We start from the raw sequence: 23,919 nt of genomic DNA, 5'->3' as shown, positions 1-23,919 counted from the left end.
TCTATATGTGTTAGCCCTCTGATGACCTGGCGACTTGTCCAGGGTGTACCCCACCTCTCACCCATAGTCATCTGGGATAGGCTTCAGTTCGCCCACAACCCTGCACAGGATAAGTGGTTACAGATAATGGATGGATGTTAAATACAGTCTGCCCTGTTTTAAAAAAAATCTCGTAGTGTATTTCAGACTATCAAATAATTATTAATTATTTGATCGGTGTTCCAGGAGTGCCGATATTTACAATAAGAGCACTGAGACGTTTCACTGTATGTATCACTTTGCTCGTCTGTATTTGGCAGGTCAAATTCCACTTCCTGAAACGGTTACTATGGTAGCTTGAGCGACATCATCTGTGGACATGGCAAATGATACTTTTCAGAAATATAAGCTTTGACTTAAATATGAAAGCCTGTGAGATAAAGATGAAAAGGAAGAAGGGACGCCAATTTTATCAGAAGCACCTTTAACGGAAAATCAGTGGTGATTAGAATTACATCCACTAGTGACGTGTATAAACTAGTGTCAGGTGCGAGGTAGGAGGCAGATGTATGTGCAGAATTATATTTATTACACTAGTGCAAACACACAAGCAAACAATCCCAAATCGGAAGGCAGACTTATAAATGTGAAGAGATGCCAAAAGGTTGGGCGAGGCACAAACAGGATGTCACAGGCAAAGAGAAAACAGGAATGAGGAACAGGCACAGAAATCAGGAAACCAGGAAATTAGACATGGGCAATATAAGGCTCGGTAATGCATGACTGACGTAGTGTAATACTTCGCACTAGGCGTGCGTCTAAGCAGTCCTTATATAGGTGCACATATTGCTTCTCAATTATGTGCAGGTGTGCATCGTTAACAGCGCACATGCGAGAGGTAGCTTGACGCGTGCGCAGTCCATGATGTGCCAGAGAGTTCTTCAGGTGTGCGTGCCAAAGCACGCTGGACTGACAGAACCCCCCCCAAGAGCTCCCTCCAGGAGCGAAAATCCATCTTTCTTGGCTCCAGTGGGGGCTTGGGCTCAAGCTTAGGACAAGACTTGGACTCCTGACTTGAACTGGTCTTGGGCTCTGGAGATGATTCCGGCTTGAGCTCTGGAGATGGCTCTGGACTGGACTCGGGCCCGAGCTCTGGATTAGACTTGGGCTGTGGACTGGACTCGAGCTCTGGAGATGGCTCTGGACTGGACTTGGGCTCGAGCTCAGGACTGGACTTGGGCTCAAGCTGTGGAGATGACTCAAACTCTGGATTGGACACGGGCTCTGGAAATTACTTGGGCTCTTGGCAGGAAACACACTCAGACTCTGGACTTGACTTGGACCCTGGACTTGGCTTGGATTCAGGACTGGAAGTGGGCTCGAGCTCTGGGCTGGACTCGAGCTCTGGAGATAACTTGAGCTCTGGACTGGACTCGGATTCAAGCTCTGAACTGGACGCGGGCTCAGGAGATGACTCGAGCTTGAGCTCTGGACTTGGCTTGGGCTCAGGGCTGGAAGTGTGCTCGAGCTTTGGACTTGACTCGGGCTCTGGACTGGACTTGAGCTCTAGAGATGACTTGGGTTCTGGGCAGGAAGTGAGCTCAGACTCTGGACTTGACTCGGACTCAGAACTGGAAGTGAGCTCGAGCTCTGTTAGTGCATTGCTGGTTAGGACCTGGCGGTGGGATGACGACGCCTTCATGGCCGGGTGGTAGCGGGACAACGACGACGCCTTCATGGCTGGGTGGTGGTGGGAAGACGACATCATTACCAGCTGAGGCAGCTCCATCGTCCTTGGACACTGGTTCTGGAACAGGCTCAGGTTCTGCCATTGGCTCAGACTCTGGTTGTTGGTACTGGTTCTGGAACAGCCACTGGCGCTGGCTCTGACTCCAGCTCTGGCTCTGGATCTGACACTGGTGCTGGCTCTGACATTGGAGCTGACGCCAACACTGAAGCTGGTTCAGGAGCTGGCTCTGACGCTGGCGTTGGCTCTGGTACTGGAGCTGACTCCGGCTCTGGTGCTGGTTCTGGAGTAGACACTGGCGCTGGCTCAGATGTTGGCGCTGGCACTGTAGCTGACTCTGGCACTGGTTCTGAAGTAGACACTGGCATTGGCTCTGATGCTGGCGCTGGCACTGGAACTGATGCTGGCACTGGAGCTGACTTCGACTCAGGCGCTGGTACTGGTTCTGGAGCCGACACTGGCACTAGTTCTGGCTCTGACGCTGGCACTGGTTCTGGAACTGGTGCTGGCACTGACAGTGGCTGGTGCTCTGGTTCGGATGCAAACTGAAGAACAGATTCTGGTTCAGGTGCTGGTTCTGATGTAGGCTCGGGTTCAGGTGCTGGCTCTGGCTGTGAGACCAACTCTGGAACGACAGCCTCTAGGACGGGCTCTGGAGCACCAGCTTCCACTCCTGTCTCTGCGTCAGCCACTGGAGGGAGCTCTGGAGCAACGGCCTCCACTGCTGCTGTGTCAGCCACTGGAGGGAGCTCTGGAGCAACGGCCTCCTCTGCTGCCTCTGCGTCAGCCTCAGGCGTGATGGCCCCCTCCCAAAAAATTTCATGGTGGGCCTCCTTTTCCAAAGGTTCATAGATGAACCTGAGCATGGCTAAAAAAGTGTGTAAGCTCCAGAAGCATGGGTGCTCTACTCTGATGAGGGAATCCACCCATTGGCGTGCTCGTCCATAAATAAAAGTGAGTATAAAGCTCACCCAGATAGGTTCTGGTGACTTGGGCTCTTGGAGGTCCTCATAGAAAAAGTGACACTGCAAGCTGAATCCATTAGGATGATATATTCCATAATAGGGTGCTGGGGGACTCATTCCAAAATGCCGCTGGAAATACAAGGCAAGGGGCTGAGATATTGAAACCTGGAAGCGGTGTGGAATGGTGTACTGGTACAACTCCGCTACAGCTATTGTTTGACAAAGTATTCTGTCAGGTGCGAGGTAGGAGGTGGATGTATGTGCAGAATTATATTTATTACACTAGTGCAAACGCACACAGGCAAACACTCTCAAATCGGCAGGCAGACTCATAAACATGAAGACATGCCAAAAGGTTGGGCGAAGCACAAACAGGATGTCACAGGAAAAGAGAAAACAGGAACGAGGAACAGGCATAGAAATCAGGAAACCAGGAAATCAGACATGGGCAATATAAGGCTCGGTAATGCGTGACTGACGTGGTGTAATACTTTGCGCTAGGTGTGTGTCTAAGCAGTCCTTACACAGGTGCACATATTGCTCCTCAATCATGTGCAGGTGTGTGTCGTTAATGGCGCGTGTGCGAGAGGTTGCTTGACGCGTACGCAGTCCAGGATGCGCCAGAGAGTTCTTCAGGTGTGCGTACCAAAGCACGCCGGACTGACAACTAGTGTGTATAAACTCGTGGTGTGTATAAATTAATGGTGCATATAGACTAGCAGTGTCTATAAACTACACTGTAAAAAAAATCCGTTGTTTTTACGGAAAAATACCGCCAGCTGTGGTTGCCAGAATAATCATGTTAAAAATACAGTGAAATGTAAACAACATTACAGAATAACTTGTACATTTCACTGGGATTCCATGTACAATTAATGATAACTAAATGTAAATTTTACAGGTATTCAATGTACAATAATCAATACTGTTAATTTTACGGATATTCGTTGTACAATAAAAAAGCATCTAGGAATGAATTGCGAGTGTTCTCGATTATTGGTTTTTGTGGCTCCAAAATGATGGTTACAAGCAATGATCTACTAGACAGATATTTTATTTGATTTAGAGTTTTACGAAATGTGCCGGAGAGCCTCTACTGACTTTTTTTTTTTTTTTTTTTTTTAACAGGGCAATGATGTAATTTTAACTATCACATTCTGTTTTAGTATTACAGTTTGTCTGTGTTTAAACTACAACAATTTGTAAATTCTACCAAAAAAAATGATCAATTCAACATATTCTTACTGTTAAATTAACAGTGGTATTTGGTTAGGAGTTTTACAGTATATTGATGTAAATTACACACTGCTTCATTGTTTTTGTATTTACAGTTTTTTATGTCATGATTTTACAGAAATTCACTGTTAATTCTACGGACATTTTTTACAGTATAGCGGTGCTTATAAACTAATGGTGTGTATAAATTAATGGTGCACATAAACTAGCGGTGCACATAAACTAGTGGTGCGTATAAACTAGTGGTTTGCATAAACTAGTGGTGCATATAAACTAGCGGTGTGCATAAACTAGCGGTGTAGAGCCATATAAAGTAACACAATAAAGTGAGGTAGCAGTTGTTATTCTGAAACGTAAGTGGTGGAACTGTAAACAACAACAGTACAACATGTATTAAAGTACATGATGATAGTGCAGATTAAACAAAGACAGTACTATGGCAATAGAGAAAAAGGACAAAATCTCATCTCATTATCTCTAGCTGCTTTATCCTGTTCTACAGGGTCGCAGGCAAGCTGGAGCCTATCCCAGCTGACTACGGGCGAAAGGCGGGGTACACCCTGGACAAGTCGCCAGGTCATCACAGGGCTGACACATAGGCTACATCCACACGACAACGGCAATGAGATTTTTTATTTTTTAAATATCGCGTCCACATGGGCAACGGATCAGTAAAATATCAGGTACATATGGCAACGCAACGCTTGCTGAAAACGATGCAATACACATGCCACACCTCTACGTGCGCTGTAAGACGGTCCCATCGAAGACACCAGAACAATAGAAGAAGTAGACGCATGCGCATAAACCCCTTCATCTGTAGCATCAGCCACATAAAGTTTTGATTATTAATCAGTAGCGTAAAACAAAAGACGCGGAAAGAGGAATGAACGGGGGTAGATGGAAGCCAGTACGCCAACATTCTGATATCCTCCAGAATTCTTTAATGGTCCGGAATAAATTGAATGCTACATGTTGATGGATTACTTTGTTCTTCTACGCCCTTTTTGAGGAATGTATTGTCGGACTTAAACCAACATCTGAAGAGGTGAGATCGCTCCTCTTTTTTTCCCTATTTTTGCTGGCGGGATTGTTTTTGTTTTTGGAAAGCAGTGAAAATATTTTGTAAGCGCTTTTCATGAACCAAGTTATAGGATTTGTTGACAACTCGCATCGAGTTTGTTACACTTCTACCCGGCGTGAAGCACTGACAGTCATGTAGTTGTGATGTCATCGTAAACAAATCTGTTCTACTCATCCAGACGACTTCGCAACAGCGCCGTTGCCAGATTTTTCCACTCTGGAACCCGTTCTCAAAAGATTTCGTTTTGGGGCACCCAAAACGCCGGTGCCGTGTGGACACCAGGCCGAAACGATAAACAGTTTTATCAGATTCACCTGAATCCGTTGCCGTGTGGACAGGGCCATAGACACAGACAACCATTCACACTCACATCTACGGTCAATTTAGAGTCACCAGTTAACCTAACCTGCATGTCTTTGGACTGTGGGGGAAACCGGAGCACCCGGAGGAAACCCACAGGAAGAACATGCAAACTCCACACAGAAAGGCCCTCGTCGGCCACGGGGCTCGAACCCGGACCTTCTTGTTGTGAAGCAACAGCGCTAACCACTACACCACTGTGCCACCCAGGACAAAATATACAGAATATATTCATATATAGCAACATTTATTTCAAAATGTTTTTATTGTTTTAAAAGGTATTCAGAGCAAACAACTCAACATACATTTATGCCGTCACAGAGGAGCGCACAATATCAGAAAGTACCATGTATAGCAACATGGCTGCTATAATATTGCTATAGCATTTGTACAGTGTGCTGTTTCAAAGAAGCATAAGTGAGCATGACTGCAAAGTGACTGATGTTTGTAATAAACGTCAGGTAATTAGCACATCTTTAATCTTCTTTTGACTGACTTTCTGTGTACTTTCTCTGCACTTTTCGTCCCCCGATACACCACAGGAGCCATGCGTTTCTGGATCATGCTTAAACTGACTCCCGTTTGAACCTGTCTTAACTGTCCAATCCCTCAGTAAAGATATTGCTCTCAAAAGAGTGATGGGAATTAATTATATGGTAACTCTGTGTTGTCAGTGAGCTAATTAATTTCATCCTTTATTAACAGTGGATAATAAATGTGTGTGTGGTTTTTCTTTTTTTTTTAATATGTGCGTGAGTATGTATCTAGCTCCACTGCAGGGCCGCTTCAGTCAGAGTGAAATCACTGTCGCTAATTAAACACAAGTTAAGGCGTGCAATTAAATGCTGCCTGTGGTATGACAGGAATACATATCCCTTTACGCAAGAAGGTTCTCCAGGGACGCTCTCCTGAACAAATTGCTCTGTTCTTGATTTGTGTGTGAGCCCTTGTGATTGTTTAACATATTTATATTTGCATATTCTGTACTCATGAGGGGTCTAGAGAGTGTGTTCTTCGTTTCATTCACCACACACACATGTATGAGAGTGATGCCAATTTGACACAGGAAGTGGCTGCTTTGGTGGAGACAGCAGGAGGTTGCAGTACTCATGGCTGAAGTACTTTGCTTCTTTGCCCCTCTTGATGCTGCCATCTGCTCCCATCAAAGAACTCCTCGAGCGGAGTTTATATTTAAGATGTTATCCCGTTTTAAATAGCATTTTTAACAGAGAGAGTGATGGTAGCGGATATGAGCGAGCAAGGATCAGATCAGCACTGGGGAAGAACGAACGCAACATGCTACGTGACCTCACCTTGACTCCAGTGTGGATGCCGGAGTGAAAAAGGAAGCTTGCGTGTCTCATTGTTCATTGACCTGAACTGTTCAAGTGCGACAGTTTCTCCGCTTCTCTGCATGCTCGCTTCACTGCTCCACGTCTTTGCTCTGCATACGCATGTCCTGTCACAGGTGCGCGGGTTATGTAGGCGATAGTAGGAAGATGCTCAGGTACCTCCTGTCGATGTATACTAGTCATACATCACGTATTATTACACATACAGGACACTTTTTCCATGGAATAAAAACGTGTTCTATTCCTTTCTAATGGGTTTCATTCATTTGGTTCGATAGCCTGCAATATTGCTAGCATATCGCTTATCCTACGTGTATTACGTCACCCTACCCAATTGAGAATGAACGTGCAATATTGTTACGATATTGCACGTTGTCAAGGCAACATGATGTCACACATCGGAGCTCCTGCGAATATCCAGTGACAACTTTTCTGCTGCGCATGTGCACAATCATTTCTTTGTCTGCTGGGAAAGAGAAAAGACGAGGCTAATCCAGTGCTACTGCTAGGAATAGCTATGCTATAATTAAGCATTATATCAATTAATTGAAAACTGAAACCGAAGACGTGCTGAACACCCGAAAGGCTACCAGAACTTCATTAGATATTCTTTACGCATATTTGCAAGAGAAAACCTGGAGAAGAGACATGTTGGAGATGTAAAACTTCCATGCTAGCGAGCAACTGTGACAATTTGTAAATAAACATGGCCGCCAGGTTTGCTTCGTTAAATACGGAAGATTTTAAGAGAATTTTGCCTGCCAAGTCGCTCCATTGTGTGTAGTTGTCGATGTTGATTTTAAAAGTAACTAAGTAAGTTACACAGGGAAATGAATGTATGAGTGAAAATGCTGCATTGAGCATGTGTGGAAGAAGAGTCTGGAGACAAAAATCTTAGTTTCTCGGTCGTTAGCCTGTGCTACTTGCTCTCTTTTGCACTGGCTTGACTACGCTGGCATTGGTCTTCACTAACACGACTGATGAACGCTACACCAGCTGGAAGGTGATTGCACTGCTGTGCTAACAGCACCGAGTCACAGGTAAGCTAGCACTGGCTTTCAAGAATGCTGATACGAAGAGAGTATGTATGTATTATTATAATAATATTGGCTGGCTTTTTTTCATGGTATATCAGATATATTCCATTCAGCTAGCATGATATTGAACTCCTCTCCGACTCGCTCAATATCATGCTAGATGAATAGAATATATCTGATATACCACTCAATGCTGTCAGCCCTGTGATGACCTGGCGACTTGTCCAGGGTGTACCCCGCCTTTCGCCCGTAGTCAGCTGGGATAGGCTCCAGCTTGCCTGCGACCCTGTAGAACAGGATAAAGCGGCTACAGATAATGAGATGAGATGAGATGAGATGAGATACCACTCAATGCCAGACAATATTACCGGTATTGAAATATGTCACATTGTATTGGAGTATTTTCGTTTTGAATATGAGTACATCCGGAGGCTTGTAATTTATTCTTTGTTTTTGATTGTTGCAATTATTTCCTTTGCTTTATGCCAATAAAGCAGCCTGAAATTGAGCATGTGATGGAGGAATATGCATTGTGTACATGTCATATATTTATTTTTTTCTGTCATGTTACAGAAAGCAGGAGAATTCTGTAATGAAATGCCAGTTTCATTATTGTGTGTGTGTGTGTGTGTGTGAGAGAGAGAGAGAGAGAGAGAGAGAGAGAGATGTCATATTAACCTTCCAGATAAAGCCAGGGTGAAGATTCAGATGGATCCCTAAGGCCATGAGACTGGCCACAGTGCCCCATTCTACCAGAACTGTTTCAGTAAATAGGGAATTACACCCTATTAATAAATCAGTCATTACTGAAGCGTTAACACGGTCAGTGTGTATTTACTCTCACTGATGCACCTGTAGGCATAATTACTTGGACACGTGCCATGTTCCCTGCATTGTGCAGTGGCAGTGTTTCCCTGTTTTGTTTTATTTTTTCCCTTTTTTTTTTAAGCTGCAGTGCCTTTAGAGCACTGCGTTAATGGTGCTTTTAGTCTGCTATGATTGGAATATTAAAATCACATAATGTTCAACACTGACATGAAGTCAAGTGAGAAAATGTGAAAAAGAAAAGCAGCATCTGGCAATATGTTAATGTAGAGAGCAGCACTAACACTGTCGAGGTGTATACTGGGAACCGTAGTTTTCACTTTCATGAAGGAGGATAGATATAAAACTCACAACACGCGTGTTGCACAGTAATGCGTTCCTAGTAACATCCAGTACAACTCCATTAGCACTCTTAAGAAGAGAAGAACAACTTTATTGATCACACGTACACTTAAGCACAGTGAAATTCCTCCTCTGCACTTAACCCATCTGAAGCAGTGAACACACGCATGCACACATACCCAGAGCAGTGGGCAGCTATGCGACAGCACCCGGGGAGCAGTTGGGGGTTCGGTGCCTTGCTCAAAGGCACTTCAGCTCAACCTTCAAGCCATGGCTGCCCCATGTTAACCTAACCGCATGTCTTTGAACTGTTGAGGAAACCCACGTAGACATGGGGAGAACATGCAAACTCAACACAGAAAGGCCCCTGCCGGCCACTGGGCTCAAACCCAGAACCTTCTTCAACAGTGCTAACCACTACACCACCGTACCGCCCTAAAGGGGACGTATCAAGGAAAATTGTGCCACATACATTTGGGTATCTGGAGTGCCTATCAACTTACAAACTCTGAAATAAGACAACACAGTCAGTTTCTTTTGAGCTGCCAATTTCATAAAACATGTGCTTCAACAAGTCATTCAGATTTGGCTCCACTTTCTATGTCACAAGGGGAGTTTATTAAAATTATACCGTCCCCTCACCTGAGTATCTCCACTCATTGCTTGAGAACTGCCTTTGCAAATGAATATTCATGAGGAAACAGTTACCTGATTGGCTGACGGGAGAAGTGGGTGGGGTGCGCAGTAGCTCATTATCATTTAAAAGAACATGCACTCAAATCAGCTATGGTGCTTTATCCTTGTGCTATTTTGATCAAAGCATGTCACAGACATTTCATTAAGACCCCAGGGAACTGTGTCAACTTGTGGAAAAGAGGTCTAATATGGAACCTTTAAAGTGCATATTCTGGACCAATTTAGGTTTTTTTATATGAATGTATGTCCCTTTACACACTCATCCAGAAGGGTAATTTTGCACAAGGCCATCTGTCTACAGCAGAAAAAAATAAAATAACAAAACGCGTCTGGAAAAATCCCAAGGGAGTCTGGAGACAGATTCGTGTCGTTATCTGTGGAAGCGCGAGCAGTATGCGCGAGCTTTGCACGGTTTCAGTGCACAGCCTGTGTAGACCAAGCGCTCCCATTTCTCTCTCATTGTGCGGTCTTTTGGAAAACGATGAGTACTAATCCCATCAAGATTGGTGTTGCTACACTCTCCTACGATGCATCTGTTAACCATTTTAATAATTACGTGATAACATTGAAGAAATTTGCAGAAAACCACCAGGTCGTTTTCTCATAAACAAACCAGCGCTGACGTAGGATTCAGAGGGAGGCGTCCCGCACGCGACGTCACGAAAATCAACGTTTCCAGGGAAATTCAAATGGCAAGTTTTTTTAGAGGCGGACCAATTCGCCTCAAATGGCTTGATTTCAACTGAATTTTTCTGGTATTGCGCAAGGTAAAAAAAAATTGCAGAGAATGCAGAATGTTACAGATATTTGACCAAAAGTTTAATATAAAATAGGAGAATTACATTGATCTTGCTCCTGAATTTACCCGTGATATGCACTTTAAGTAACAATGGTTACAAATCCTCCAACATATGATGCATCACGACTCCCTAATGACACATCTCATTTTTCACAAAAGCTTTCTTCTCTTCCCCCCCCCCACTTCTTTATTAAACCTAACTATGTATTGGAAAGTATGTATTGACCTTCAGATTATTATAACCACGCAGTGTCAATAAGATTTTCAGACATCCTGAACCACAAATCAGTGCAGTTGTAGCCTTTTAAAAATCTCTGTAGTAGGTCGAGCTTTCGCAGTATTTTAATTTTAGCCAATGCTTGAGCGCACGCTGCTGCAGTAGGGCTACAGGCTGAAATATTGAGCTGACATTCAGTGAAGTCTCTGCACTGTGCATCTTTGAAAATGATTATTTTTCTTCATTATTTTTCTGTTAAGCATGTGTGCAACCACCGACAAGGGGAGCGTTTAATTACAGAGGAAAACGATACTTTAAATACATTTACATTTAAATGTAATGCAGTTCGCTGAGTATCCATTCATTAACTTTTACAGATACCCGATTACTAAAATGAGATGTTTTCCAGTCTGTGCATGTGTTTTGAATTTCTGTTCTTAACCACCATGGCTTGTACTTTGAGCGACAGTGGCCTGTATTGATAAGGTTCCCTGAGAGGAAACTATTATGTGTTATACAGGAAGCAATTATGAAGAGCTGGCTGTTGCCTAATCTGCCTGAGTAAATATATTTGTATGGCCGTGTGTGTGCGTGTGTGTGTGTGTTGTAGCGAATGCAAGGGATGAAGCCCAAATGGGAGATGCTTCTTTCCTATGGTTGTTCTTTGTTTTTCCTACATAAAATACACTATACGTCCAAAAGTTTGTGGACACCTGACCATCACACTCGTGTGTTCATTCAACAAAGTTGGAAGCACATAATTGTCTAGAACAGGGGTTTTCAAAGTGTGGGAGAGTCAGCCCCCCCTCAGAGAGCAAATAAACAACAGCGCCCCCCTTACAATTTTTGTTGTTGCTATACTTAATGTTCCATTCGTATTTAAAAAAATGGTTGTTGTACACATTTTTATTTTTTTCTTTTACACATTTTAAACATCTGTGCTTTTTGAAAACATTTTTTTACACATTTAAAACATATGAGCTTTATTAAAACATCTTTTTTTACACATTTTAAACATCTGTGCTTTTTTAAAACATCTTTTTTTTTTACACATCTCTGCTTTTTTAAGACATCTTTTTTTTTTTTACACATTTTAAACATCTGTGCTTTTTTTTTTTTAAACATCTTGTTTTCCACATTTTAAACATCTCATAGCATCGTTAGCTAGCACCTCTTGGCAGACAACACACTGTGGCAGTGGAGCATCTTCAGATCCAGTCCATGAAAATCCAAACTTTAAATAATCGTGGTCATACTTCCTTCTTTTTTTTGCTTGGCCCAGACTCTGTCTCCTCACTCACTGTAGCTTTAGGTACTAAAAATCGATCCATTTTGTCTCTGGCAAAGGCTAGCTGAAGTTCGCTAAATGTCCGCAATAGTAACTTATTCTGGTTTATTTTTCCTCACGTTGCGCCCCCCCTGAAGAACTCTGGCGCCCCCTAGGGGAGGCGCGCCCCACACTTTGAAAAGCCCTGGTCTAGAACATTGTTGTATTCTAATTGTCCTTTGGTGGCACTGTCGCCTCATAGCAAGAAGGTTGTGGGTTTGAGCCAAGTGGCTGACGGGGGCCTTTCTGTGTGGAGTTTGCATGTTCTCCCCGTGGCTGCGTGGGTTTTCTCTGGGTGCTCCGGTTTCCCCCACAGTCCAAAGACATGCCGTTAGGTTAACTGGCTACTCTAAATAGCCCATTGGTGTGAATGTTTGAGAAGAGAAAACCTCTATAATAATCTAGTGGAAGGCAACAGGAAACCACTACTGTAATTCTTCCCGAGAAACTTTGATGGCTGGAGCTGTCAGAGCAGTCATATCACAACGGTGATGTGCCAAATAGAGAGGGAGAGAATTGTCCTTCACTGGAACTAAGACCCAAATGTGTTCCAGCATGACAATGCGCCTGTGCACAAAGCAAGCTCCATAAAGGCATGGTTTGCCAAGGTTGGAGGGGAAGAACTTGACCATGACCTTAACCCCAATGATGATCTTTGGGATGAACTGGAACACTCTAGACCGCCTCACCCAACATCAGTGCCTGACTTCACTAATGCTCTTGTGGCTGAATGATCACAAATCACCCACAGTCACAATCCAGAATCTGGAATGGGATGTTCAGTAAGCACATATGGGTACGATGGCCAACTTTTGACCATATAGTGTTAATGTGAGCTCTAAATACACAATATTGACTTTAAGAATTTTTGCCTTTCATAGACTGAAATACATGGCCATTTTGTAGTTACAGTGTGATTAGTGCTTTTTGTGTTGGGCAGAAACTTGTCCTGGACTTCCTAGTAAAGTGCCCTTTAATTATCCTTTTGAATGACAATGTTAATTAATCCATGACTGGTCCAGCTCTCCACTGGAGCATGAGAAGGTCATATTCAGGAGCTCTAACAACCTCATCATTTTTTCATTCATCACCGTAAGGTGTCATCACATTCACCTTCCTGTAAATTACACCGTGTAATGAAAAAGCAGTGTAGGTGATTTAACAATTCCTTATAGCTCTCTCCCGACCTGCAGCAAGTCCCAGTCATCCTCCTTATAGCTGTTTGCTCCATGATTAATGAGTAAAGTGTTTATGTAGGTCTGTGATAACTGTGACGGATCATTGACCGTGACCAATTTACTTTCTCATTTGGAGCTGCTTTATGTCCACTGGCACTTCATTGGACAACAGGGGGAGGGTGCAGTTTTAAGGAAAGCACCTTAGGCACTCATCTATTGCCTGCTACTGGATCAGCTACTGCTTTTATTCAGGTTCCATTGTACTTTTTGGAAACTGTTGAAACAAGCTCATATTTGTCCTTTGATGTGATGTTTCAGTTCATTTTATTTCATGAACATATCAAGCATTTCAACTGATGAACCTCTTTGTTAATGTAAGTCGTGATGAGGCTTGATCACTTCGACCTGACAGTAAATTTCCAAATCCTGATGATTAAGCTAAATCAATTTGTTTTTCTAAAGCCATGAAACCTTTGTCTGATTCCAGCCCATCATTCCAACCCTTTACCACTTTTATAGTTTTGATGTCCAAGTCCTTTCCCCAAACCCGCTTCTCAAAGCTTCTTGTACTGAAACCAACTGCTTCCTCTCGTCATGGAAGAATAAAACGACAATTTCATTTCTAGCTGGAGCTGTGTCATCAGTACTAAGATAAAGCCAAAACTAAATGATTAACAAAGATGTTTCTAACTTTGTTCCGCAGAGCAATATCTAGCTGATATTTTTAATCCGTTTATCCGCACTTGAGCATTTGAGCCAGTTTGTGCTTTTTAAGCTGCCTGGTTGTCAAGAACGGCTGCAGTGGGGAGATAAAAGCACAGTCGCATCCACTGGAGAAGGCGAGTAATGGAAAGGGCAGACTCAGACAGGTGAGAGACACAAGGAACAAGAGGGAGTGCCTGAGGAAAGAAAAAGAGGCAACATCAGGAAAAAGCCAGATGGAGCTCCCTGTTTTTGTGCTGTACCTTTTAAATATTTCTGCAATCGATATTGTGCTGGGATTTCAAGAAGCATTTGCTGATGGCCTTCTTTTCTAAAGCTTCAGGAGACCGAAATCAGGGGAATCCTATGAGGCTTTACTGCTGCTCAGAATGAGACATCCCTGTACTGTACTTGATCACATTCAAGTCAAATCAAGTTTATTTGTATAGCACTTTTAATATTGCTTTGCGATGTCGCAAAGCAGCTTTACAGAAAATTAAAGACTTTAAACATATGAGCTAATTTTATCCCTAATAAATTGATTTATCCCCAATGAGCAAGCCTGTGGTGACGGTAGCAAGGAAAAACTCCCTCAGACGACACGAGGAAGAAACCTTGAGAGTAACCAGACTCAAAAGGGAACCCATCCTCATCTGGGTGATAACAGATAGCATGATTATAAATAACTTGCTTCTATAACTGTGTCCTATATAGTCACAAAGTATAACTGTATAACCAGGAAATTCATTATAGTTTTAGCATAAAGTCTGTTTTGTTGAAGTTATCAACTATTCATTGATGGAGCTCTGAGGGCAAAACTGTTCATGACAACTGTAGTCCTAAAGTTATCATGGCAATTGTAGTCCTCAGCCATCGTAGCAAAACTGTAAGTGTCCAGAGCCATCTTCCACAGGAGCGATGTGATGAGACTCCAGCCAGACGTAGGGCATCAGGATGGATCAGGCAGAAGGGGTCTTACTGGTGTCTCAGGCTCAACATGTAATTTGACAGAGAGAGACAGACGGGGGTTGGAGAGAGAGAGAAAACTCAGGTTGTTAAGTATGCCCAGTGTTACCTAATGGTTAAGAACAGTAATCATAATTGTAGAGCAAAACATTGAGGCTAAACTTCTCCCCACTCTTTTCTCAAAACCCTCATAACACACTGAGTTTTGTCCATATCTTCCACTGCCCAAGTACACTAGTATATGGCTAAAAGTATGAGAACACCTGACCTTCACACCCATATATCAGCCTTCAGCAAATTGTTGCCACAAAGTTGGAAGCCCCAAATTGTCTAAAATGTCTTTATATGCTGTAGGATTAGGATTTACCTTCACTGGAGCTAAGGGGCCACAAACATGTTCCAGCATGTCAATGACAATGAGGTTTATAAAGATATGGTTTGCCAAGGTTGGTGTTAAAGAAGTTGAGTGATCTGCACAGAGTTCTGATCTCAACCCCATGGGTCACTTTTAGAGTGCATAAGAATGCTGACTGTATCCCAGGCCTGCTCGCCCAACGTCAGTGCCTGACCTCACAAATGCTCTTGTAGATGAATGCACACACATCCCCACAACCATGCTCCAAAATCTAGTGAAAAGCCTTCGAGTACATATGGATGTGTTGGACAGGTGACCACAAACCTTTTTGCAATATAGTGTCTTTTCCTGAATTTACAGACCCACCATCAGGTGTTTCTTTGACAACCATAAGCAGATAAATGAGTTTGTGGTAGATACTCATTGCTAAAAGAGTTTTGGCTGCAGCGTCGAATGAAGAACTCTATAGATACACGGGCTGCTACAACATCATACTGGAAATTAAGTGCCGTCGCCTGAAATGGTTGGGATACGTTTTAAGAATGGAGCAGGGGCGCATACCAAAGACATTGTTACAGTGGAACCCTGCTGGGAGGCATAGGCCTGGATGACCCAAAACAACTTGGCGAAGAACAGTCCAGACCGAGCTTGAAGAGATGGGCTTTACATGGGGCGAAGCCCAAAAAGTAGTGAAGGATCACGAAGAATGGCATTGCTGGGTCTGGGCCTTATTTCTCACCAGGGAAGAAGAGGATAAGTCAAGTAAGTCACTCACTGCTAAATAATTGCAATAAGTCACAAATTTGCCGGAGATTGGAAGGGTCGTACTCATTGTCAACATACTCAACAGTGAAGAAATCAATTATTGCTCCAGTCACCTGAGCTCATTGTGAAAAAGTGCTTGATTTGGTATCTGGGGACTTGTTTTGATTGCTCAATTCTGCCTCCATTCAGTGGTCCTTCCTACATTAACTCGTAATATATTTAGGAATCGTAGTTGAATGAGGCAGTTTGGGAGTGACTAAAATTTAGATTGGATCAAATCTAGAGAGACTTCAGAACAATTACCAGCCTGTAATGATGTACCTATATTGAATAGATATTTACCACTGACCCAGTTCTGGTCCCATTGGGACTCCGTTCTGCTCTAAACTAATTTAACCTGCCAATGCTAATGAGGGTTGTCAGGTCTGTGGGTTCTCAGAGGAGTTATCCCTTTTATGTTGCTTCCCTTATCCCAATTTCCATCGGATTCATTATAATATGAACCACAAAGCTGATCTGCAATCAGCATAAAAACAACTTCCACCACATAAGGAGAAATTGACCATATTGGAGTCTTAGTGTGTATTATTAGACTTTTAAATAGGTTGTTGTGTGCTTTGAGGTCGTTCTTGTTAATTAATGTTGTCTTCGAAACCTTTCTATTGAAGAAGAGCAGTGTGAAACCAGGAAGACTCTTGTATACAGAATGAGAAGAAACAACAAGAATTTTTGGACTTCCTGTGGTGAATGTGTCTGTGGCTTATTAGATTTTGAAAGTGCAGATCAAAAGTATACATCGATCTGATTAAAGGTTCTTCCAGAGCCATTCAGTATGAAGGATAAGGCTGTTTACCTGACCATTACAGGGCTCGACATTAACTTTTAAACCCACTTGCCCCCCAATATTATCACTTGCCCCCTATTTTGCGAGTACTACTTTTTTTTTTAGGAAAACCATAGAATAGTTGTGAATTGCAACATAAAATGAAGATCCTCAAGCTTCCCCAGCTCCTTGAGAGGGGCTGGACTCTCCACTTCTCTGGAGTCGCCCATGGTGAATGGCGACAGGCTGGTGTGGGCTTGCTTATAGCTCCCCAGCTCAGTTGCCATGTGTTGGAGTTTACCCCAGTGAACGAGAGGGTCGCCTCTCTGCGCTTTCGGATCGGGGAGAGGGTTCTTGCTGTTGTTTGTGCCTACGGGCCGAATAGCAGTATAGAGTATCCGACCTTCTTGGAGTCTCTGGGAGAGGTACTGAGAGGTGCTCAGACTGTGGACTCCATAGTTCTACTGGGGGACTTCAACGCTTATGTGGGCGACGACAGTGACACCTGGAGGGGCATGATTGGGAGGAACGGCCTCCCCGATCTGAACCCGAGTGGTGTTTTGTTATTGGACTTCTGTGCTAGTCACGGTTTGTCCATAATGAACACCATGTTCGAGCATAGGAGTGTCCATAAGTGCACGTGGCACCAGGACACCTTAGGTCGGAGGTCGATGATCGACTTTGTTGTCGTTTCATCAGATCTTCAGCCCTATGTCTTGGACACTCTGGTGAAGAGAGGGGCTGAGCTGTCAACTGATCACCACCTGGTGGTGAGTTGGATCCGCTGGCGGAGGAGGAAGCCGGACAGACCTGGCAGGCCCAAACGTATGGTGAGGGTCTGCTGGGAACGTCTGGCCGAGCACTCTGTTGGGGAGGTCTTTAACTCCCACCTCCGGGAGAGCTTCTCCCAGCTTCCGAGGGAGGCGGGGGACATTGAGTCTGAGTGGACCATGTTCTCTACCTCCATTGTAGACACGGCTGCTCGGAGCTGTGGCCGCAAGGTCTCCGGTGCCTGTCGTGGTGGCAATCCCCGAACCCAGTGGTGGACACCGAAAGTATGGGATGCTGTCAAGCTGAAGAAGGAGTCCTGTTGGGCCATGTTGGCCTCTGGGACTCCTGAGGCAGCTGATGGGTATTGGCAGATCAGGCGTGCCGCAGCTCGGGCAGCTGCGGAGGCAAAAACTCGGAACTGGGAGGAGTTCGGTGAGGCCATGGAGGAGGACTATCGGTCGGCCTCAAAGAAATTCTGACAAACCGTCCGGCGCCTCAGGAGGGGGAAGCAGTACTCTGCCAACACTGTTTACAGTGCGGGTGGGGAGCTGTTGACCTCAACTGAGGACATTGTCGGGCGGTGGAAGGAATACTTTGAGGATCTCCTCAATCCCACAGTCACGTCTTCCATTGAGGAAGCGGAGGCTGATGACTCAGGGGCGGACTCGTCCATTACCCAAGCCGAAGTCACTGAGGTGGTTAGCAAGCTCCTCGGTGGCAAGGCACCGGGGATGGATGAGATCCGCCCTGAGTATCTCAAGTCTCTGGATGTTGTGGGGCTGTCTTGGCTGACACGCCTCTGCAACATCACGTGGTGGTCGGGGACAGTGCCTCTAGAGTGGCAGACTGGGGTGGTGGTCCCTCTTTTTAAGAAAGGGGACCAGAGAGTATGCTCCAATTATAGGGGAATCACACTTCTCAGCCTCCCCGGGAAGGTTTACTCCAGGGTACTGGAGAGGAGAATTCGGCCGATAGTCGAACCTCGGATCCAGGAGGAACAATGCGGTTTTCTTCCTGGTCGCGGAACACTGGACCAGCTGTATACCCTTCGTAGGGTGCTTGAGGGTTCATGGGAGTTTGCCCAACCAGTCCACATGTGCTTTGTGGATCTGGAGAAGGCATTTGACCGTGTCACTCATGGTATTCTGTGGGGGGTGCTTCGGGAGTATGGGGTTCGGGGCTCTTTGCTAAGGGCTGTCTGGTCCCTGTATGAACGGAGCAGGAGTCTGGTTTGCATTGCTGGCAGTAAGTCAGACCTGTTCCCAGTGCATGTTGGACTCCGGCAGGGCTGCGCTTTGTCACCGGTTCTGTTCATAATTTTTATGGACAGAATTTCTAGGCGCAGCCAGGGGCCGGAAGGAATCCTGTTTGGGAACCACAGGATTTCATCTCTGCTTTTTGCAGATGATGTTGTCCTGTTGGCTTCTGCAAACCAGGACCTTCAGCATGCACTGGGGCGGTTTGCAGTCGAGTGTGAAGCGGCTGGGATGAGAATCAGCACCTCCAAGTCCGAGGCCATGGTTCTCGACTGGAAAAGGGTGGCTTGCCCTGTCCAGGTTGGTGGAGAAGTTCTGCCTCAAGTGGAGGAGTTTAAGTATCTCGGGATCTTGTTCACGAGTGAGGGAAGGATAGAGCGTGAGATTGACAGGCGGATCGGTGCAGCCTCCGCAGTGATGCGGTCGCTTTACCGGTCCGTCGTGGTGAAGAAGGAGCTGAGCCAAAAGGCGAAGCTCTCGATTTACCAGCCAATCTACGTTCCGACTCTCACCTATGGTCATGAGCTTTGGGTAATGACCGAAAGAACAAGATCACAGATACAAGCGGTCGAAATGAGTTTCCTTCGCAGGGTGGCTGGGCGCTCCCTTAGAGATAGGGTGAGAAGTACAGTCACTCGGGAGGAGCTCGGAGTAGAGCCGCTGCTCCTCCACATTGAGAGGAATCAGCTGAGGTGGCTCGGGCATCTCTTTCGGATGCCTCCTGGACGCCTCCCTGGGGAGGTGTTCCAAATATGTCCCCCGGGAGGAGGCTCCGGGGAAGACCCAGGACACGCTGGAGGGACTATGTCTCTCGGCTGGCCTGGGAACGCCTCGGTGTTCTTCATGAGGAGCTGGCCGAGGTGTCTGGGGAAAGGGAAGTTTGGGCTTCCATGCTCAGACTGTTGCCTCCGCGACCCGGCCCCGGATAAGTGGAAGAAGACGAGATGAGACGAATGAAGATCACACATTGAGTTGAAGTTTGGTTATTGATTAAGTTTATTATTATTAAGTTTGGTTATTGGTTACTTTTTACTTGTAATGGACAATAACAATTTTATCCAAAATATTTTTTCCTGCCTTAGTCGGTTTATTTCCATTTCACATGCATGCAGCTGGTGTAAAGTTCAGTGTGTTTGTGTAGAACTCTCTCAGACTGTAGGTTCATTACTCGATAATGTAGAAATCATATAATAGAAATCTATAACAAAGTTTGTATGAAGAAAATAGGGTGCCAATACTTTTGAACAGCGTGTGTTTGAGTATTTATATATCTTTTTTTTTAATCATCCACCTCTAGGTTGAAAAAAAAGAACCTGTGCTGCGTCATGACAGACAGGATAATATTTGAGTTTAAAATTATTGTTTAGTGTGTAGGCTGCGGGTGTTTAATACAGACCTGGCAACCTGTAACTGAATCAGCGCAGCCGATCTGTCATGACGCAGCACAGGTTTTTTTTTTCTTTTAAACCTAGAGGTGGATGATAAAACAAAAACAAACAAACAAAAGATATATCAATATTTTGCACAGGACTGTATTCCTCTGATAATCAAAACAAAGCTCCAGCTCTCTCTGCTCTTAATCTGTTCTGTTCTTTCAGGATTTATCGCACATGTCACTCTTTGTTGAGTTTTTTTTATGCCCGAGTTGTTTGAAACCAATCTGGGTTTTCTGTGTCAAATAAGGAAGCGGCTTCACCTGTAAGAAAATACAACATTTTCATGAAGGAGCTGACTTAAATGTGAACAGAAAAAAATAAAATGAGATTCTTAAGCAAACTCTTCCATCCTCACTTCCAACTTTCTGTTTTTGTAAAATACATTTTAAATACAATCGTGAACTTTTCTGGAGTTTTCAGGCTGAGCTCCTCTCCTCGTATTCTTTAACCATTCATTTCCTCATTGTTCTTGAAGTATTTGCTTCGATTTGTTAACATTTTTCTTGATAGTGGGGAAACGGCAATGCCTTTTATCTATTTCTCTGTTTGAACAAGCAAAAACAGCACAAAAATTAACCATATTGAAGACGGATTAAGCCTTACTTGCATGAAAGACGGTGTCTGTCTGACCCCAGCTGTAATGATCACGTGATGCGTGACGTCATGCACAAGGGGTCTATAAACAGTATGCGTACCATACTACAACAGCGGGGTATAGAAAATAACTTGCAAAGCAATAAATGAAACCGAGACTAAGAAAACAGCCAAGATGTAATGGCGGATATGTAGTGAGGGACACTTTTAGGAACTGAAATAAAAGATCAAAAAGCCTAATTTTTGTGGTGCTAATTCATATATGCTCATTCCAACATGTCGGGGACATGTCCCACTTGCCCGAACGCATGTTTCACTTGCCCTGGGCAATTGGGCAGTCCTTAATGTCAAGCCCTGCATTAAGTCAAGTCAAGCCATTTTATTTATATAGCACATTTAAATACAACAAAGTTGGCCCCAAAGTGCTTCACAACATAACACAAGATTTGGAACAACATTTACAGGGAAACAGAATAAATAAAGAAATTGGACTAGATTAAAACCCAAGCTAGCAAAAAAATGTAGAAAAATAGCATAAATATGTAAAATATAAGGATAAATGAACAAAACGATTTATAAAAGTAATTAAAATAATTAAAAGGGGTAGACTTGACATCACTAATTAAAATTGAAAATAAAATCAAAATTAAAAATGAAAATAGAATTTACTACCTCAGATTGTGCCAAAAGCAAGGGAGGAAAAAAAATGCGTCTTTAAATTAGATTTAAAACAATCAATGGTGGGAGAGGATCTGACATATATAGGAAGACTGTTCCAGAGTTTAGGGGCAGCAACAGAGAAGGCTCTGTCACCTTTGGTTTTTAGGCGTGTGCGGGGCACTGAAAAAAGAAGTTGTGATGAAGACCTGAGGGATATGGGAGCAGAACAAGGTATGAGGAGATCAGAAATGTACTGAGGGGCCAAACCATTTAGGGCTTTAAAAACAAACAGCAATACTTTAAAATCAATTCTGTACCTCACAGGTAACCAGTGTAGCTGTGCTAGGATGGGAGTGATGTGTTGCCTTTTCTTTGTACCAGTAAGGAGCCTAGCTGCAGTGTTTTGGACCATCTGTAAGCATGTGAGGGTGGAATGAGGCAAGCCCAGATAAAGTGCATTGCAGTAGTCTAACCTAGAAGTAGTAAAAGCATGAATAACTGTTTCTAGGTCTTTTGGAGCTAATATTGGTTTTAGCTTTCCAATGTTTCTCAAATGATAAAAACTACCTCTCACCACATTTGCCACCTGCTTGTTAAAACTCAAAGTATTGTCCATAAAAACACCAAGGTTTTTAACCTCACTGTGTAAATATGCAGACAAGGGACCAAGGGTGGGGGTGATACTGGCAGCTGAATTGGAGGGACCAAAGATGACCACCTCAGTCTTGCTGTCATTCAGCTGAAGGAAGTTTCCTGCCATCCAACGTTTAATGTCGTTCAGGCAGCTAATGAGGCTGGTTGTGGAGTGGGGATCAGGTGAAGCTGGCAGGTAAAACTGAGTATCATCTGCATAGCAGTGATAGGAAATATTGTGTCTCTTAAAAATTGACCCAAGCGGAAGCATGAATAAAGAAAACAGAAGGGGACCCAGGATGGAGCCTTGAGGGATTCCACATTTGATAGGGGTGGAAGAGGATGAGCAGTTTCCAATCCTGACAGAGAAGTGTCTGTTTGTTAGGTAGGAGTGGAACCATTTTAGTACCTGCCCCTTCAAACCAACATCTTCCTCTAATCTTTTAAAAAGAATGTTATGGTCAATTGTGTCAAAAGCTGCACTGCACTTAAATCAGGCAGTACTAAAATAGCACAAGACCCAGAGTCAGTAGTGAGAAGGATGTCATTGTGTACTTTTACAAGAGCAGATTCTGTGCTGTGCACAGATCTAAAGCCAGACTGAAATTTATCATAAATATTGAATGTTTTCAAATAAGAGGAAATCTGGTTAAAAACAACTTTTTCTAGAATCTTTGACATGAAAGGCAGCTTAGAGATGGGTCAATAATTTTTGAGGTTGTCAGAGTCAAGTGAGGGTTTCTTGAGGAGTGGCTGTACAATGGCATGTTTAAAGCTCAAAGGGACACTGCCACTCATTAAGGAGCTGTTGATGAGGGCCAAGACAATGGGACAAAGGATAGAGAAAGCCTCCTTAAAGAGACGTGATGGCAGGATGTCCAGAGGGCAGTAAGTAGGCTTCATGTTTTGAACCACTTCTGTTAGCTGTGAGCATGATACTGACTGAAAGTGTTGGAAATGGGAGGTTGGAAATAGAAAACGAGAATCTGAGGGGTCTGATAGTGGGGGAATGATACTGGTTCTTATCTGATCAGTTTTGTTGGTGAAGAAGGTTGAGAAGTGCTCACAAGATTCATTAGATGGGGTAAATGTGCCAGCAGTGGTAACAGGATTTAAAATTGAATTTATGGTGTTGAACAGCACTTTAGGCTGGTGGGCATTTGTAGAAATTAAGTCTGAGTAATACTGTTCTTTGGCCTTCCTAACTGTACATTGATACATTTTTAAATTATCCCTGAACAACTCATAAGACACTTGTTGCTTGTCTTTTTCCACTTTCGCTCCGCCCTCCTACAGGCTTGTCTTGAGGAATGGGTGGAGTCATTTAGCCAAGGGGTGCACACAAAAGTAAGGTTGGGCCATCTAGGTTTTAAGGGCGCTACAGAGTCTAGAGTGACAGAGCAGGAGGCATTAAACAGAGAGAGTAGCTCCTCTGTATCATTACAGGAAGAGAGGACAGAAGAAATGTGCTGAGCTTGTGAGACCATGAAAGTGTTAGAGAAATGTAAGGCTGTGGCAGAGTTTATGCGCCTGGTCAGCGAGGGGGGCAGGGGAGGGCTTGGCCTGAGGTGGGGTAAAGAGGAATCAAAGACGATCAAGGAGTGGTCAGAGACTCCCGTGCCAACCATTTCAAGACCAGACACAGAGAGGCCAGAGGATAGGACAAGATCTAAAGTGTGGCCCTTATAATGTCTTGGACCAGCGACAGATTGACAAAGACTGAAAGAGTCAATTAAGTTTACAAATTCTTTAACCATGGGTTTGGTTGGGCAACAAACATGTACAGGAACTGAGACATGGATTTTGAGAACTTG

The 23,919-nt window shown here is 43.9% G+C and overlaps 1 protein-coding gene across 6 annotated transcripts in view; it reads left to right on the top strand.

Annotated features, from left to right (window-relative positions):
• The window catches only part of neo1b (neogenin 1b), a 329,393-nt gene that overhangs the window by 11,441 nt on the left and 294,033 nt on the right, over positions 1-23,919 (top strand). The window lies entirely within an intron of this gene.

The sequence above is a fragment of the Neoarius graeffei genome, chromosome 2 (genome assembly GCF_027579695.1).
Source record: "Neoarius graeffei isolate fNeoGra1 chromosome 2, fNeoGra1.pri, whole genome shotgun sequence".
Lineage (NCBI taxonomy): Eukaryota > Metazoa > Chordata > Actinopteri > Siluriformes > Ariidae > Neoarius > Neoarius graeffei.
This window is presented reverse-complemented; position numbering and strand designations above follow the sequence as displayed.